We start from the raw sequence: 18,741 nt of genomic DNA, 5'->3' as shown, positions 1-18,741 counted from the left end.
ACACGTACACACCGATGGCGAATATGTAAATGATTTGAGCTGCAATTCTCTATTACAGGTAGAACGGCCAGCATAGCGCGTTGGAGTTGTTGGTGTTTTAGTATTGCCACCAGGCCTGGTAGGGTATACAGGGTGGTCCATTGATGGTGACCGGGACAAATATCTCACGAAATAGGCGTCAAACGAAAAAACTACAAAGAACGAAACTTGTCTACCTTGAAGGGGGTAACCAAATGGCGCTATGGTTAGCCCGCTAGATGGCGCTGCCATAGGTCAAACGAATATCAACTGCGTTTTTTAAATAGGAACCCCCATTTTCTATTACATATTCGTGTAGTATGTAAAGAAATATGAATGTTTTAGTTGGTCCACTTTTTTCCCTTTGTGATAGATGGCGCTGTAATAGCCACAAACGCATAACTACGTGGTATCGCGTAACATTCCGCCAGTGCGGACGGTATTTGCTTCCTGATACATTTCCCGTGTTAAAATGGACCGTTTACTAATTGCGGAAAAGGTCGAGATCGTGTTCATATATGGCTATTGTGATCAAAATGCCCAACGGGCGTGTTCTATGTATGCTGCTCGGTGTCCTGGATGACATCGTCCAAATGTCCGGACCGTTCGCCAGATAGTTACGTTATTTAAGGAAACAGGAAGTGTTCAGCCACATGTGAAACGTCAACCACGACCTGCAACAAATGATGATGCCCAAGTAGGTGTTTTAGCTGCTGTCGCGGCTAATCCGCACATCAGTAGCAGACAAATTGCGCGTCGGTGTTGAGAATGTTACATTACCCGTACCATATCTCTATGCACCAGGAACTGCATGGCGACGACTTTGAACGTCGTGTACAGTTCTGCCTCTGGGCAAAAGTGAAATTACGGGACGATGACAGATTTTTTGCACGTGTTCTATTCAGCGACGAAGCGTCATTCACCAACAGCGGTAAGGTAAACCGGCATAATATGCACTATCGGGCAACGGAAAATCCACGATGGCTGCGACAAGTGGAACTATGAACATCAGCTACCTTGGCGGGTTAATGTATGGTGCAGCATTATGGGAGGAAGGATAATTGGCCCCCATTTTATCGATGGCAATCTAAATGGTGCAATGTATGCTGATTTCCTACGTAATGTTCTACCGATGTTACTACAAGATGCTTCACGGCATGACAGAATGGCGATGTACTTCCAACATGATGGATGTCCGGCACATAGTTCGCGTGCGGTTGAAGCGGTATTGAATAGCATATTTCATGACAGGTGGATTCGTCGTCGAAGCACCATACCACGGCCCGCACGTTCACCGGATCTGACGTCCCCGGATTTCTTTCTGTGGAGAAAGGTGAAGGATATTTGCTATCGTGATCCACCGAAAACGCCTGACACCATGCGTCAGCGAATTGTCATTGCATGTGCGAACATTACGGATGGCGAACTACTCGATGTTGAGAGGAATGACATTACAGGTATTGCCAAATGCATTGAGGTTGACGGACATCATTTTGAGCATTTATTGCATTAATGTGGTATTTACAGGTAATCACGCTGTAACAGCATGCGTTCTCAGAAATGATACGTTCACGAAGGTACATGTATCACATTGGAACATACGAAATAAAATGTTCAAACGTACCTACGTTCTGTATTTTAATTTAAAAAACCTACCTGTTACTAACTGTTCGTCTAAAATTGTGAGCCATATGTTTGTGACTATTACAGCGCCATCTATCACAAAGCGAAAAAAGTGGTCCAACTAAAACATTCATATTTATTTACGTACTACACGAATATGTAATAAAAAATGGGGGTTCCTATTTTTTTAAAAAACACTGTTGATATCCGTTTGATCTATGGCAGTGCCATCTAGCGGGCCAACCACAGCACCATTTGGTTGCCCCCTTCAAGCTAGACAAGTTTTGTTCTTTGTAGATATTTGGCCCGCTCACGATCAATGGACGACCCTGTATAATAAACGTGAACTGTATCAGATGTTGGGTGATCTCTGTGAAGGAAACGTAGATGCTGTGTACTCTTGTGAGACCGCGATATCAGTTCTTGACAGTGTTTGAAACGGATCTCTTTGCGGTCTCCATTTAATCAGCTGGTCTGCAGTATGCAGATTTGTGGGATATTTGGATGTGACAAAGACCAGACGTTGTACTGTATGGGAATATGACGGTAGATTCTAATTGAAATGATAATTAAATGGACACCCTAGCTGTAAACAGGCGTTGATGTACTTCATGGGGACATGTTGAAAATGTGAGCCCCGACCGGGACTCGAACCCGGGATCTCCTGCTTACATGGCAGACGCTCTATCCCTCTGAGCCACCGCGGGCACAGAAGAAAGTGCGTCTGCAGGGACTTATCCCTTGCACGCTTCCCGTGAGATCCACATTCCCAACATGTGCACACCACTACATTCGTAGTGCGCCTAATAGATGTTTGCCCATCATACTCATTACTCGTGGCAGATTAATCTACCAAGTCCCGTACGAGTTCGGGCGTAGCGTGTGCATTCGCACAAGAAGGTCAATGGCCGGGAAGCCATATTTTAACTATATATGACGGTAGTATCTGTTCCCGAAAGAACAGTTACCGTGGATGACCATGCAGCTTTGCCCCGGTGGGGGCACACATTTTCAACATGTCCCCAATGAAGTACATCAATGCCTGTTTGCAGCTAGGGTGTCCATTTAATTATCATTTCATTTCTAGCAAAGCTGCATGGTCATCCACGGTAACTGTTCTTTCGGGAACAGATACTACCGTCATATATAGATTCTAATTATTCCACTGTAAATGCAGTACTCGTAAGGGGAGGCCATGACATTGGGATCAAGGATTTTTTTCAAACACCTTTAATAGACCATTAAAACAAGATAAAGTGAAGGCCGTAAGGTGCATTACTCTAGCAATTCAGAAAAAATCACAAGAGAAGGTTTATGAGGCTATTATGTGAATCATGTATGTGTGCAAAGGTGCCCACCGTAAGAATTCCTTGTGGTCACGTGGTTAGCGTTCGTGCGCGGCTAGCAGGTCGTGGACGAGGCGACAGCTCGAATTTTAACCCATATTTTTTTCATTCCTGGTCTCATTATTTAATTTATATGACATCATCATCATCATTTAAGACTGATTATGCCTTTCAGCGTTCAGTCTGGAGCATAGCCCCCCTTATACAGTTCCTCCATGATCCCCTATTCTGTGCTAACATTGGTGCCTCTTCTGATGTTAAACCTATTGCTTCAAAATCATTCTTAACCGAATTCAGGTACCTTCTCCTCGGTCTGCCCCGACTCCTCCTACCCTCTACTGCTGAATCCATGAGTCTCTTGGGTAACCTTGCTTCTCCCATGCGTGTAACATGACCCCACCATCTAAGCCTGTTCGCCCTGACTGCTACATCTAAAGAGTTCATTCCCAGTTTTTCTTTGATTTCCTCATTGTGGACACCCTCCTGCCATTGTTCCCATCTACTAGTACCTGCAATCATCCTAGCTACTTTCATATCCGTAACTTCAACCTTGTTGATAAGGTAACCTGAATCCACCCAGCTTTCGCTCTCCTACAACAAAGTTGGTCGAAAGATTGAACGGTGCACAGATAACTTAGTCTTGGTACTGACTTCCTTCTTGCAGAAGAGAGTAGATCGTAGCTGAACGCTCACTGCATTAGCTTTGCTACACCTCGCTTCCAGTTCTTTCACTATGTTGCCATCCTGTGAGAATATGCATCCTAAGTACTTGAAACCGTCCACCTGTTCTAACTTTGTTCCTCCTATTTGGCACTCAATCCGTTTATATTTCTTTCCCACTGACATTACTTTCGTTTTGGAGATGCTAATCTTCATACCATAGTCCTTACATTTCTGATCCAGCTCTGAAATATTACTTTGCAAACTTTCAATCGAATCTGCCATCACAACTAAGTCATCCGCATATGCAAGACTGCTTATTTTGTGTTCACATATCTTAATCTCATATCTTAATCTTTTATGACATTTGAGAAGTAATATAATGAAAAAAACCACGTGTATTTGCATGAAGTTTCAACTTGTGGTTTCCATTATTGCATGACAAATAACATCCTGTAACGTGAGCAGTAAAGGAAACAAAAGAAAAATTCGGAGTAGGAATTAAAATCCATGGAGAAGAAATAAAATATTTAAGGTTCGCTGATGACATTGTAATTCTGTCAGTGACAGCAAAGGACTTGTGGAAGAGCAGTTGAACGGAATGGACAGTGTCTTGAAAGGAGGATATAAGATGAACATCAACAAAAGCAAAACGAGGATAATGGAATTTAGTCGAATTATGTCGGGTGATGCTGAGGGAATTAGATTAGGAAATGAGACACTTAAAGTAGTGAAGGAGTTTTGCTATTTGGGGAGCAAAATAACTGATGATGGTCGAAGTAGAGAGGATATAAAATGTAGACTGGCAATGGCAAGGAATGCGTTTATGAAGAAGAGAAATTTGTTAACATCGAGTATAGATTTAAGTGTCAGGAAGTCGTTTCTGAAAGTATATGTAAGGAGTGTAGCCATGTATGGAAGTGAAACATGGACGATAACTAGTTTGGACAAGAAGAGAATAGAAGCTTTCGAAATGTGGTGCTACTGAAGAATGCTGAAGATTAGGTTGGTAGATCACATAACTAATGAGGAGGTTGTTGTTGTTGTGGTCTTCAATCCTGAGACTGGTTTGATGCAGATCTCCACGTTACTCTATCCTGTGCAGGCTTCTTCTTCTCCCAGTACGTACTGCAGCCTGCATCCCTCTGAATCTGCGTAGTGTATTCATCTCTTGGTCTCCCTCTACGATTTTTACCCTCCACGCTGCCCTCCAATACTAAATTGGTGATCCCTTGATGCCTCAGAACATGTCCTACCAACCGGTCCCTTCTTCTTGTCAAGTTGTGCCACAAATTCCTTTCCCCCCAATTCTAATCAATACCTCCTCATTAGTTACGTGATCTACCCACCTAATCTTCAGCATTATTCTGTAGCACCACATTTCGAAAGCTTCTATTCTCTTCTTGTCCAAACTAGTTATCGTCCATCTTTCACTTCCATACATGGCTACACTCCATACATATACTTTCAGAAACGACTTCCTGACACTTAAATCTATACTCGATGTTAACAAATTTCTCTTCTTCAGAAACGCTTTCCTTGCCATTGCCAGTCTACATTTTATATCCTCTCTGCTTCGACCATCATCAGTTATTTTGCTCCCAAAATAGCAAAACTCCTTTACTACTTTAAGTGTCTCATTTTCTAATCTAATTCCCTCAGCATCACCCGATTTAATTCGACTAAATTCCATTATCCTCGTTTTGCTTTTGTTGATGTTCATCTTATATCCTCCTTTCAAGACACTGTCCATTCCGTTCAACTGCTCTTCCAAGTCCTTTGCTGTCTCTGACAGAATTACAATGTCATCGGCGAACCTCAAAGTTTTTATTTCTTCTCCATGGATTTTAATACCTACTGCGAATTTTTCTTTTGTTTCCTTTACTGCTTGCTCAATATACAGATTGAACAACATCGGGGAGAGGCTACAACCCTGTCTCACTCCCTTCCCAACCACTGCTTCCCTTTCATGTCCCTCGACTCTTATAACTGCCATCTGGTTTCTGTACAAATTGTAAATAGCCTTTCGCTCCTGTATTTTACCCCTGCCACCTTCAGAATTTGAAAGAGAGTATTTCAGTAAACATTGTCAAAATCTTTCTCTAAGTCTACAAATGCTAGAAACGTAGGTTTCTCTTTTCTTAATCTAGCTAAGCTAATGAGGAGGTATTGAATAGAATTGGAAAGAAGAGAAATTTGTGGCCCAATTTGACTAGGAGAAGGGATTGGTTGGTGGGGCATATTCTGAGGCATCAAGGGATCACCAGTTTAGTATTGGAGGGCAGCGTGGAGGGTAAAAATCGTAGAGGGAGACCAAGAGATGAATACACTAAACAGATTCAAAAGGATCTAGGTTGCAGTAGGTACTGGAAGATGAAGAAGCTTGCACAGGATAGAGTAGCAGTCTCAGGACTGAAGACCACAACAACAACAACAACAACAACTTGAGATGTAGAAAGCACATTCGACAAATAATTCTACATTACCTTTTTGGTCTGGCACACGGTCACTTACCATATCACTGACTGCAAGTAACGTCATTCGCATCATTATTGATCGAGTTTTGCCATGGGCTTTCAAAGCCTGCCCCTCGTCCTTGAAAATTTAATTACATACAGTAAGTAATCAAATAACATATGAAATTCACTACAACTTCATCAAAATACATGTGATTTTCTTTCATTATATTACCTCTCAAACGTCATATAAATTAAATAATGAGACCAGTGATGAAAAAATATACATTAAAAAGTAAGTGTTGGCGGAATTCGAACCGTCGCCTCGTCATCTTGCTTTGCACGAACGCTAACCACATGACCACAATGGATTCTTGTGACCGGTACCTTTGCACAGAAATATAATTTACGAGGTTAATCCCAAAAGTAAGGTCTCCTATTTTTATAAGTACATAGACCTGTTTATTTCTACAATGGTTTACATCAGTTTACGGCTTGAACATTTAGCTATTTTTCGACATAATCACCATTTCTGTCGATAATTTTTCTAGACGCTGTGGCAGTTTTTGTATGTCCATGTCAGACCAGCTCGCCGCCATGCTGTTCAGAAAGTAATGAAACTCTTCTTTCACCTCGTCGTCGGAGCTGAATCGCTTTCCGGCCAAATGTTCTTTTAACCTAGGGAACAGGTGATAGTCACTGAGTGCCAAGTCAGGGATATAGGGTGGGTGGGAGATTATGTTCCACTGAAACTGTTGCAGGAGAGCAACGGTTTGCCGAGCGATGTGTGGGCGAGCGTTGTCATGGAAAATGTGTACGCCCTTGCTCAACATTCCTATTCTTCAGTTCTGAATTGCCCGTTTGAGATTTTTCAGACTCTCACAGTATCTGTCAGCGTTAATTATGGTCCCAGCGACTCAGCTCCGACGACGAGGTGAAAGAAGAGGTTCATAACTTTCTGAACAGCGTGGCGGCGAGCTGGTATGGCATGGGCATACAAAAACTGCCATAGCGTCTACAAAAGTGCATCGACAGAAATGGTGATTATGTCGAAAAATAGCTAAATGTTCAAGACGTAAACTGATGTAAACCATGGTAGAAATAAACAGGTCTATGTACTTATAAAAAAATAGGAGACCTTACTTTCGGGATTACCCTCGTACATGAAAGACACGTAAAATTTCTCTTGCGTTTTTCTCTGAATTGCTAGAGTAGTGCACTTACTACCTCCACCTTATGTTGTTTTAATGGGCTACTAAAGGTGTACAAAGTTTGAAGTAAATCCGTGATTCCAACGTCGTGACGTCCCCTTGTTAGTGCCGCATTAATTAGGAGTGATAACGATTATCTATATTGCTACTCCTACAAATACCAAAAATGTTGTTGTAGCCCCTCCCTGGAGATTGGTTGGTTGGTTGGTTGATTTGGGGGAGAAGACGAGACGGCGAGGTCATCGGTCCCATCGGATGAGGGAAGGTTGAGTTGGGTTTGTTTTGGGGGAGAAAAGCGGACAGCGAGGTCATCAATCTCATCGGATTAGGGAAGGAAGTCTGCCATGCCATTTGAAAAGAACCATCCCGGCATTTACATGGAGCGATTTAGGGAAATCACGGAAAACCTAAATCAGGATGGCCGGAAGCAGGATTGAACCGTCGTCCTCCCGAATGCGAGTCCAGTGTGCTAACCACTACGCCACCTCGCTCGGTTGAGGGAAGGATGGGGAAAGAAAATCGACCGCGCCCTTTCAAAGGAAACATCCCGAAATTTGCCTGAGGCCATTTAATGAAATTAGGGAAAACCTACATCAGGATGGCTGGACGAGGGTTTGAACCGTCGTCCTGCCGTATGCGAGTCCAATGTGTTAACCACTGCCCCACCTCGCGTGGTCCTCCCCGAAGCCTGAGTACCATTACTTTCTACTCTTGTCTGTCGGTGTGCAAGTTACTTCACCTCTGTATTACTGCAGGAAGTTGTATCCCCTCTACAATTTTTATCCTCCTCATCCATTCTCCACCGTAACCATATGGACAATTCATTGATGCCTCAGGGTGATCTCGGCCAATAGTTGACGTTTATTTTCGTATCAGACAACTACTTTCAGAAAATATTTCTTAACTCTGAACTTCATATTAGTACCTCTGCTGAATAACAAGATAAACCTACTATCCAACGGCCATAGCATAGTGTACTAAAAAAAAAACAGTTGGTTTCCAGGATTGGTCTTCGCAGAGCTCTGGTGTAAGCTGTCACAGTGCATCTGCGGGAACAACTAAGAGCGGCAGAAGCGATTTCAAATTAGTTTGCCCAAAAGTCCAGCAACTACTTTTCATTACGTGTCTGCTAAGCGCGTGTCTGCTAAGTCCATAGGACAATGGATTTCTTAAGTTCAGCCTAACTGAAAATTTAATCACCTTTATTTCAGGTTTAGCTCTAAAATATCTAATGTTATCTTAAATTGCAACGCAGTGTAATTCGCGTGTGAAGTTCAGATTATTTTCCGGTAGTTGCTTTGTCACTACTTTTTGAGTAAAGTGGAACCACGTGTTGATCAGTAACTCTAACTAAGATCATCAATCTTAAATGCGAATGTGCGTGAGATTATTTTGCAATATAGCAACTTTTCTTTTTGTTCAACCCACGTGGGGTGTACTTTGTGAGACCAGTACCACGTGCATATACAATTGTTTGACCCATCAGGTTAATAGTAAGATGTTAGTAACCAGTTCGAGGTTTTTCTTTTGTAAATTGCTTTTCGATCTAATTTATTTTAATTATCAAAATTATTGTGGAGTTACACTCTTTGTGTAAACCAAGTTGACCACGTGAATCATGTGGTGTAATCATCAAAGTAGCCCTCAGCTATTCTTTTCGGGAAGATTTCACAGAGAGTTAGTATGAATTTAGTATACCAGTGTGTGTTAATTCCATGACGGACAGGATTGTGCTAAGAACGTAACTTCTTTGGGTGAAAATTGAATCGGTTGGCTGTGGTTAATTTCCTCTTGCATATGTTTCAACGTTCTTCGTGTGTTATTTTATGAATGCAGTGTTGTATGCAGTCTCCCAATCTAGGCTCCATATTTGATGTGTTCCGTAAGATTACAAACTCACATTTTCCACAATCCTAAATAAGGCACCAGTTTAGTTATGAATCAAATTTAATATGCTGAAATTTCAATGATCAATGTTAAAATAAATTTCCAAATATAAACTGATTTATTTCTTTTTATTTAAATTCTCTTTTATATATATATCACCGGTTGGCGTATGACTATTAAAAGATTATAATTAATGTTAGTCTGGTTGGGAATTTGGTAAGCTAGACTGGATACCTGGTGAAACAGTTGCGCAGTAACGCAAGGTTAACTTCCCCAGACAGCTCACAGCTTTTAACCCGCTTTTATTGTCTAGGAGCACCGCTTACACCACAAAATAAAGCACCAACGTTACAAGTTACCACGAAGTGTAAATTTGCGTGCGGAGTTTGTGAATATATAAAGGCGCCAAATTGTTAAGACTAGAAAAACGAGGGAAACTGCAGCATATAAAACAGGTTGAAACGCATACAACATCAAAAAATGAAAAACACTGGATCGTTTGTTCCACATTACTAATTCTTCCATCCTTCTATAATGCTGTTTCTGCTTTAAAATTGATGTAACACCTCCCTACTGGCGATTTGTAGGTAAAACGAGATAGTCAGTCTGTATGTAAATCACTTTGCCACTTCTCACTGAATTTAAAAATCTTTCGTTGAGTCTGTGACTGTGTGTGCGTACTACGACCTCAACTGTCTGGAGGTAGCTTACGGAACTGTACTGCTAATCACATACTGTCGAATTCTGAACCATTTTTATGCTTAATTTAAAGGAGTTCGTTATGGTTTCCGGTTCGACCTTTATGGAAGACTTTGATAACGTTGCAAAGTCTCATTTAATCTAGGTGTCACGCGCTTGCGGAATATCACTTGAGATAGCTGTTTGAATCGAAGATTTCTTATCAGAACACAAAATTTAAAACTAGATGGACAGATATTATCAAATTCTGGAAGAAGTATTGGCGTCCGTTACGCAACGATTGCAGAAACATCTATATAATCGAGTAGAACTGGTGTTTACAGGCGAGTGATATGTCGAGATAATTTCTGGGAAACAGCTACGTGATCTTCGCACTTGTACACTGTCCAGTCACATTAATGTGACAACCGGCCAAAGGTTTGAATAACTAACTTTGGAAGCGCAGGCTGCTGCGAGATGTGCAGAAAGAAAGTCAGTGAAGTTGTGGAAGATACCGACAGGTTCCAGGTACCGGCTGCCAGGTTGATGCCATATTTCTCGACTTTCGAAAGGTGTTAGACTCAGTTCCGCACTGTCGCTTGCTCCAAAAAGTGCTCGCTTACGGTCTATCCGATGACATAAGCGGTTGGATAGAAAGTTTTTTAACAGACAGAGAGCACTATGTCGTCCTGAACGGGGTGACCTCAACAGAAACAAGCGTAACATCAGGTGTGACCAAGGGCAGCGTAATAGGTCCGCTACTTTTTATGATTTACATAAACTATCTGGTTGATGGTATTGACAGCGGCATTAGACTGTTTGCCGATGATGCTGTAGTCTACAGGAAAGTAGTATCACACGAAAGTTGTGAACAAATTAACGAGGATCTGCAGAAAACAAATTCGTGGTGTAATGACTGGCAGTTATCTCTCAATATTAGTAAGTGTAACCTACTGCATATAACAAAACGAAAATCCCCCTTAATGTACGAGTACAAAATAAATGGCCAGTCTTTGGAAGCGGTAACATCTGGCTGTGACTATTCGAAATGATCTCAAATGGAATGGTCAGATTACACAAGTAACGGGCAAGGCGAACTCTAGATTGTGGTTTATCAGTAGAATCCTGAAGCGATGCAGTCCTTCAGCAAAGGAAATTGCCTACAATACGTTAGTTCGTCCAATCTTAGAGTACTGTTAGTCTGTACGGGACCCTTACCGGTTGGGTCTGATTCAAAGGATTGAGAAGGTCCAAAGAAGAGCGGCAAAAACCGTGACTGTTACATTTAGCCATCGCGAGAGCGTTACAAGTCTCATGGAGAGTTTGGAATGGGATACACTTGCAGATAGACGGCGCGCTAAACGGAAGGGGCTACTCACTGAGTTCCAAAATCCGATCTTCGCCGAGGATGTACAGCATATACACTCCTGGAAATGGAAAAAAGAACACATTGACACCGGTGTGTCAGACCCACAATACTTGCTCCGGACACTGCGAGAGGGCTGTACAAGCAATGATCACACGCACGGCACAGCGCACACACCAGGAACCGCGGTGTTGGCCGTCGAATGGCGCTAGCTGCGCAGCATTTGTGCACCGCCGCCGTCAGTGTCAGCCAGTTTGCCGTGGCATACGGAGCTCCATCGCAGTCTTTAACACTGGTAGCATGCCGCGACAGCGTGGACGTGAACCGTATGTGCAGTTGACGGACTTTGAGCGAGGGCGTATAGTGGGCATACGGGAGGAAGGGTGGACGTACCGCCGAATTGCTCAACACGTGGGGCTTGAGGTCTCCACAGTACATCGATGTTGTCGCCAGTGGTCGGCGGAAGGTGCACGTGCCCGTCGACCTGGGACCGGACCGCAGCGACGCACGGATGCACGCCAAGACCGTAGGATCCTACGCAGTGCCGTAGGGGACCGCACCGCCACTTCCCAGCAAATTAGGGACACTGTTGCTCCTGGGGTATCGGCGAGGACCATACGCTACCGTCTCCATGAAGCTGGGCTACGGTCCCGCACACCGTTAGGCCGTCTTCCGCTCACGCCCCAACATCGTGCAGCCCGCCTCCAGTGGTGTCGCGACAGGCGTGAATGGAGGGACGAATGGAGACGTGTCGTCTTCAGCGATGAGAGTCGCTTCTGCCCTGGTGCCAATGATGGTCATATGCGTGTTTGGCGCCGTGCAGGTGAGCGCCACAATCAGGACTGCATACGACCGAGGCACACAGGGCCAACACCCGGCATCATGGTGTGGGGAGCGATCTCCTACACTGGCCGTACACCACTGGTGATCGTCGAAGGGACACTGAATAGTGCACGGTACATCCAAACCGTCATCGAACCCATCGTTCTACCATTCCTAGACCGGCAAGGGAACTTGCTGTTCCAACAGGACAATGCACGTCCGCATGTATCCCGTGCCACCCAACGTGCTCTAGAAGGTGTAAGTCAACTACCCTGGCCAGCAAGATCTCCGGATCTGTCCCCCATTGAGCATGTTTGGGACTGGATGAAGCGTCGTCTCACGCGGTCTGCACGTCCAGCACGAACGCTGGTCCAACTGAGGCGCCAGGTGGAAATGGCATGGCAAGCCGTTCCACAGGACTACATCCAGCATCTCTACGATCGTCTCCATGGGAGAATAGCAGCCTGCATTGCTGCGAAAGGTGGATATACACTGTACTAGTGCCGACATTGTGCATGCTCTGTTGCCTGTGTCTATGTGCCTGTGGTTCTGTCAGTGTGATCATGTGATGTATCTGACCCCAGGAATGTGTCAATAAAGTTTCCCCTTCCTGGGACAATGAATTCACGGTGTTCTTATTTCAATTTCCAGGAGTGTATTATTACCACCAACTTCCATACCACGCAATAATCACCATTCAAAGATAAGGGAAATTAGAGCTCGTACTGAGGCGTTCAGACAGTCGTTTTTCCGTCGCGCGAACCGCGAGTGGAACAGAGCGGGGAAATGTGACTTTGGCGCGAATAGTGCCCTCCGCCACACGCCGCTTGGTGGCTAGCGGAGTATATATGTAGATGTAGACAGGGATGTGGAGCCTTTCGGACTGCAGTGTCGTGGCCAGCTGCGCCAAGGTTTCTCTGTTGGCGGCACATGACGTCCACAGCCCGATCGAGGTGATCCCACAGATTCTTGATTGGATTTAAAAACAGGAGTTTGGTAGCCAGGGGAGTACCTAAACTCGTTCTGGCGTTCTTCGAAGCATGTAAGTACACTGTGAGTTGTGTGACAAGTTGTACTATCCTGCTGGTAGATGCCATCATGCCGAGGATGGTTCAAATGGTTCTGAGCACTATGGGACTTAACATCTTACGGCAAGAGAGGAAGAATGAATTTATTGTTGGTGTTAATAACGATCATCCTCCTTTACCTCCTCTGCATTACTGCAGATGACGTGTCACTGAGCACATTTGTTCTGTGCATGCAGTACACGTGAGGCGCTTAGATGTTTCCACTGCACTGTGTGGAATACGAAGGTTCAGTTATAGTTCACTAACCTGCTGTCTTCAAGTTGATGTCCCCAGCGCAGAAAACAGTACGCAGGTCGTAGGTTCTGTATCTTGAGGCTGAAGCTGACTTTTAGCGAGGTTCTGTTCTGAAATAATGTATCACATCTTTGGGATGCCACTCGCGTATTTTAATAGAGCCGCACGAGAAGACTACATGATCTCAGCACAACACCTTCTGATACAGCAAAGTACATGATCAAACACAATGTTTACGAAAATGTATCTTTACACTATTTGTGCCACGTGTCTGTGCCTCATGACTACCGGAGTGAATCTTTTAATAGTGAATACTGGAAAACACATTCTGCAACAGACAACATGACTGTACATCTCGACTGCCTAATCCAGAGTGACGAACAGGAACTTAATTAAAAATTGGAAACACATCCTACGACAGATAACGTGTCTGTTCTTGTCGGCTGCCTAATCCAGAGTGACGAACAAGAACTTAAAATTTGGAAACACATCCTACGATAGATAAAATGTCTGTTCATTTCGACTGCCTAATCCAGAGTGATGAACAGCCCGAAACACTTCGCGCGCCGTACCAGAAAAGGAGTGACCCGAACGCTTCCGAAGCGCTTCGTCTGCAGTTTCGTCAGTCTTATGTTTTTGATTTAAATTGTTTTTAATAATTCTAAAATGACTAATTGATAGTCCGCTGTTGAGAGATATTTATATTAAAATGTGAAGTCATTCCAATGAGTAGTTTAACTAATAATAATAATAATAACTAGACGTAATGGTTTATAAAAAACCAGATGGAACTTTGGGACACAGTGTTCACCGAAAGCCGACACATACAGATTGGTATCTGCACCCTAAGAGTTTTCATCCACCACACCAACGTAGTGGCGTCCTTAGGACTTTCGTACGGAGAGCATATGCCATTTCCGACGCAGACAGCTTAACCCAAGAACTTGAGCATTTGATGACTGTTTTTAAGGAAAATGGATACACCGAGAAACAGATTCGTCGGGTTATGGAATTTGGACCATCTCCGGAGGTGTACGAAGAGGAACATAGGTCTGTCGCCTTTCTTCCTTATGCTGGAGGCTTATCGTTTAAGATTGGACGAATTTTAAGGAATTTTAACATTAAGAGTGTGTTCCGTCCACCTTCTAAGATTAGGGCTCTTCTCGGCTCTGTGAAGGATGATTTGGGCCTTAGGAAACCCGGAGTGTACAAAATCCCGTGTCTATGTGGGAAAGCTTACGTTGGCCGTTCTATTCGCACAGTGCATGACAGGTGTGTGGAACATCGCCGTCACACGAGGCTACAACAGCCGGAAAAATCGGCCGTAGCGGAACACTGCCTAAATGAGGGACACAAAATGAAATTTGAGGAAAGTGTTGTGATTGCCAACATTTCCGGTTTTTGGAATAGTGTCTATAAAGAGGCGATTGAAATTAGGTTGGCTGATAATTTAATCAACAGAGACAATGGGTTTCCTCTTAGCAAAACGTGGAATCCCGTATTATCTCGCATCAAAAACTGAACGTTCTTCGGTGCGGCATGGATTGCGATATATCGCTGCCAGCAGTGTTTCACTAAGGGCGGCGCCACCTCCCTGTTTTGTAAGGCAGAAACCGTGATGGGCGGCGCATGCGCCGTGTACTGAACGGTGGCCTATATAGGACGTCGAATTGCAATCTTGCGTCAGTTCTCAGCGGGACTCATCAGCAGAAGCAGCATTTCCTGAAGATGGCGAACAGTTGGATCGCCGAAATATCGAGTCAAGTTGATTTTAGGATCCGGCAGCAAACCCGAAGAGACTTTCAAGACTTATTACGCCGGGAAAGCCTACGTAATCAATAATAACTATACTTTAACGTTCTGGCGCCCTTGCTCCTAACACAGCAGCCAATCACAGAGCAGTAGCATTATGCAGGCGGTCTTTCTCACGGGAATGGTACCGAATCAAACATCTGTCACAGGTACCTCACACCACATTTCGTCATCTATGTACTTCTTGCATCTCCACTGCTCTGGGAACAGCTTCTTGCAGCCTAATATGATGGCTGACTAAGCCAGAAATATTACAATCTGAGGTCATCAGTCCCCTAGAACTTAGAACTATCTAAACGTAACTAACCTAAGAACATCACACGCATTCATGCAGGAGGCAGCTTTCGAACCTGCGACCGTAGCAGCCGCGCGGTTCCGGACTCTAGCACCTAGAACCGCTCAGCCACAACGGCCGGCTCATGCCGAAGAGGAACACACTGCAAGTAGTGGTGGGCACGGTCCCCGACGATGGATGTATACGCCTGGGGATCCATTGTGCCTTCCATAATGGCGAGATCACCCAAGGAATGTCAAAAAAACATTCAGACGACAACGCTCCCTCCTCCATCCTCCACCTTTCGGATTATTGTTGCAGGATAGTTGCCGTATGTCCGACGAAGCATAAAATGTGATGAGTCCCAAAAGGTCACCTGTCGCCTCTCAGTGGACGTCCAGTTGGGGTACTGGCGTGCAGATTCCAGCCCGGCTGTGAACAGCAGTGAGGGTGGGTGCATGAACCAAGCTCCTGCAGCTGAGGCCCAAATGCAGCACCGTTCGATGAACTGTCGTTGAGGAGACAAGCCGCTGAAAATTTGCGCTTGACTTATGCGTTTCAAGTTGGCAGCGTAACAGTTTAACAAGTGAAGAACGAGAGATGCGAGGCACTAGGCGATGGGAGCGAACCAGTCACAGCGCTGTAATTACTGCCGGTCGTGACGTGTCGTGATATCGAATCTCCCACGTTGCTCGCTTCGTATTCTGTGGATACAAACAACGAGTGTTGCGTATGTTTCTACAACGTGCTTCTGTTGTACTGTGCTTTATTTTATTGTGATTTACACTCCTGGAAATGGAAAAAAGAACACATTAACACCGGTGTGTCAGACCCACCATACTCGCTCCGGACACTGCGAGAGGGCTGTACAAGCAATGATCACACGCACGGCACAGCGGACACACCAGGAACCGCGGTGTTGGCCGTCGAATGGCGCTAGCTGCGCAGCATTTGTGCACCGCCGCCGTCAGTGTCAGCCAGTTTGCCGTGGCATACGGAGCTCCATCGCAGTCTTTAACACTGGTAGCATGCCGCGACAGCGTGGACGTGAACCGTATGTGCAGTTGACGGACTTTGAGCGAGGGCGTATAGTGGGCATGCGGGAGGCCGGGTGGACGTACCGCCGAATTGCTCAACACGTGGGGCGTGAGGTCTCCACAGTACATCGATGTTGTCGCCAGTGGTCGGCGGAAGGTGCACGTGCCCGTCGACCTGGGACCGGACCGCAGCGACGCACGGATGCACGCCAAGACCGTAGGATCCTACGCAGTGCCGTAGGGGACCGCACCGCCACTTCCCAGCAAATTAGGGACACTGTTGCTCCTGGGGTATCGGCGAGGACCATTCGCAACCGTCTCCATGAAGCTGGGCTACGGTCCCGCACACCGTTAGGCCGTCTTCCGCTCACGCCCCAACATCGTGCAGCCCGCCTCCAGTGGTGTCGCGACAGGCGTGAATGGAGGGACGAATGGAGACGTGTCGTCTTCAGCGATGAGATTCGCTTCTGCCTTGGTGCCAATGATGGTCGTATGCGTGTTTGGCGCCGTGCAGGTGAGCGTCACAATCAGGACTGCATACGACCGAGGCACACAGGGCCAACACCCGGCATCATGGTGTGGGGAGCGATCTCCTACACTGGCCGTACACCACTGGTGATCGTCGAGGGGACACTGAATAGTGCACGGTACATCCAAACCGTCATCGAACCCATCGTTCTACCATTCCTAGACCGGCAAGGGAACTTGCTGTTCCAACAGGACAATGCACGTCCGCATGAATCCCGTGCCACCCAACGTGCTCTAGAAGGTGTAAGTCAACTACCCTGGCCAGCAAGATCTCCGGATCTTTCCCCCATTGAGCATGTTTGGGACTGGATGAAGCGTCGTCTCACGCTGTCTGCACGTCCAGCACGAACGCTGGTCCAACTGAGGCGCCAGGTGGAAATGGCATGGCAAGCCGTTCCACAGGACTACATCCAGCATCTCTACGATCGTCTCCATGGGAGAATAGCAGCCTGCATTGCTGCGAAAGGTGGATATACACTGTACTAGTGCCGACATTGTGCATGCTCTGTTGCCTGTGTCTATGTGCCTGTGGTTCTGTCAGTGTGATCATGTGATGTATCTGACCCCAGGAATGTGTCAATAAAGTTTCCCCTTCCTGGGACAATGAATTCACGGTGTTCTTATTTCAATTTCCAGGAGTGTAGAAAGTTCTAATTGTTGGGAAATGCCACCGAAAAGACTTCGTTTCCTGGTGACAGTCTCCTTTGCGTCGATATGTGCCGCTAAACAGCCAGGCACTGGAGTTACTGCGGAGTACTGACGAGTTTCACGAGATGGAGAAAGAATACGTAAGTATTCGTGGACAGCCATGAGTTCCTGCCAGTACAGTTGTGGCATGAACATCAAAAACTCTTGTAAGTACCGCAAGAACAGTAACAAGTAACCGAGTGTTACTGCAGTAGTTGAAACATGAAGACGTGAGCCTTAACGATCCTGACCCGCATTAACCACATAATAAAAAATAATATGTTTTTAGCGACTCCTGAAAAGAAGAAAACGCAGCCTCATCCCGTCACAGACTCGGATTCTATCCTGACTGACGCAATTTGCAGGCATGTTTATGCTTACTGCAGCAGTAAAGAGTATCCCACCGCAGTAAAGTTACTAGTGTCTTTAAAAGAAAGTGAAGTTTTCAGGGGAGGGAAAACATCATTAAAATTGTGCTGAGAAGTATCAGCTTCCATTATACTACGCTAGACGGACGCGAAATCCTCTTACGGCTCGAAGCATTTTCTTGCAAAAAATTGTGGACAAAGACAGCCATTCCAAATGCCTAGACGAAGAGTAACTTAATGCCGGGGAAGCTGTCATTAAATTTTGGACGCATTGTACTCCAAACAGTATCGGCCTTCTTAAAAGAGTCTCCATTCCTTCCAAGCTAATTATGTAAGTATAGAACAGATATGGCTCAAATTCAAAGATACAGTATCGACAGCACTAGATAGATTCATACCGCATAAGATAATAAGAGACGGGACTGATCCACCATGCTACACAAAACACGTCAGAACACTGTTGCAGAAGCAACGAAAAAGCATGTCAAATTCAGAAGAACTCAAAATCCCCAAGACTGGCTAAGTTTCACGGAAGCTCGCAATTTAGTGCGGACGTCAATGCGAGATGCTTTTAATAGTTTCCACAATGAAATATTGTCTCAAAATATGGTAGAAAACCTAAAGAGATTCTGGTCGTATGTAAAGT

General features: G+C 45.0%; 1 protein-coding gene and 1 non-coding gene across 2 annotated transcripts in view; both read right to left on the bottom strand.

The window, feature by feature from the left end:
- The window catches only part of LOC126176134 (facilitated trehalose transporter Tret1-like), a 65,777-nt gene that overhangs the window by 16,354 nt on the left and 30,682 nt on the right, over positions 1 to 18,741 (bottom strand). The gene's annotated exons all lie outside the window — the stretch shown is intronic.
- Trnat-ugu (transfer RNA threonine (anticodon UGU)) lies at positions 2,275 to 2,349 on the bottom strand. Its single transcript has one exon. It is a non-coding gene; the product is annotated as a tRNA-Thr (tRNA).

The sequence above is a fragment of the Schistocerca cancellata genome, chromosome 3 (genome assembly GCF_023864275.1).
Source record: "Schistocerca cancellata isolate TAMUIC-IGC-003103 chromosome 3, iqSchCanc2.1, whole genome shotgun sequence".
NCBI classification, from domain to species: domain Eukaryota; kingdom Metazoa; phylum Arthropoda; class Insecta; order Orthoptera; family Acrididae; genus Schistocerca; species Schistocerca cancellata.
Note: the sequence above shows the minus strand (reverse complement) of the source record. Positions and strands in the feature narration are given on the sequence as shown.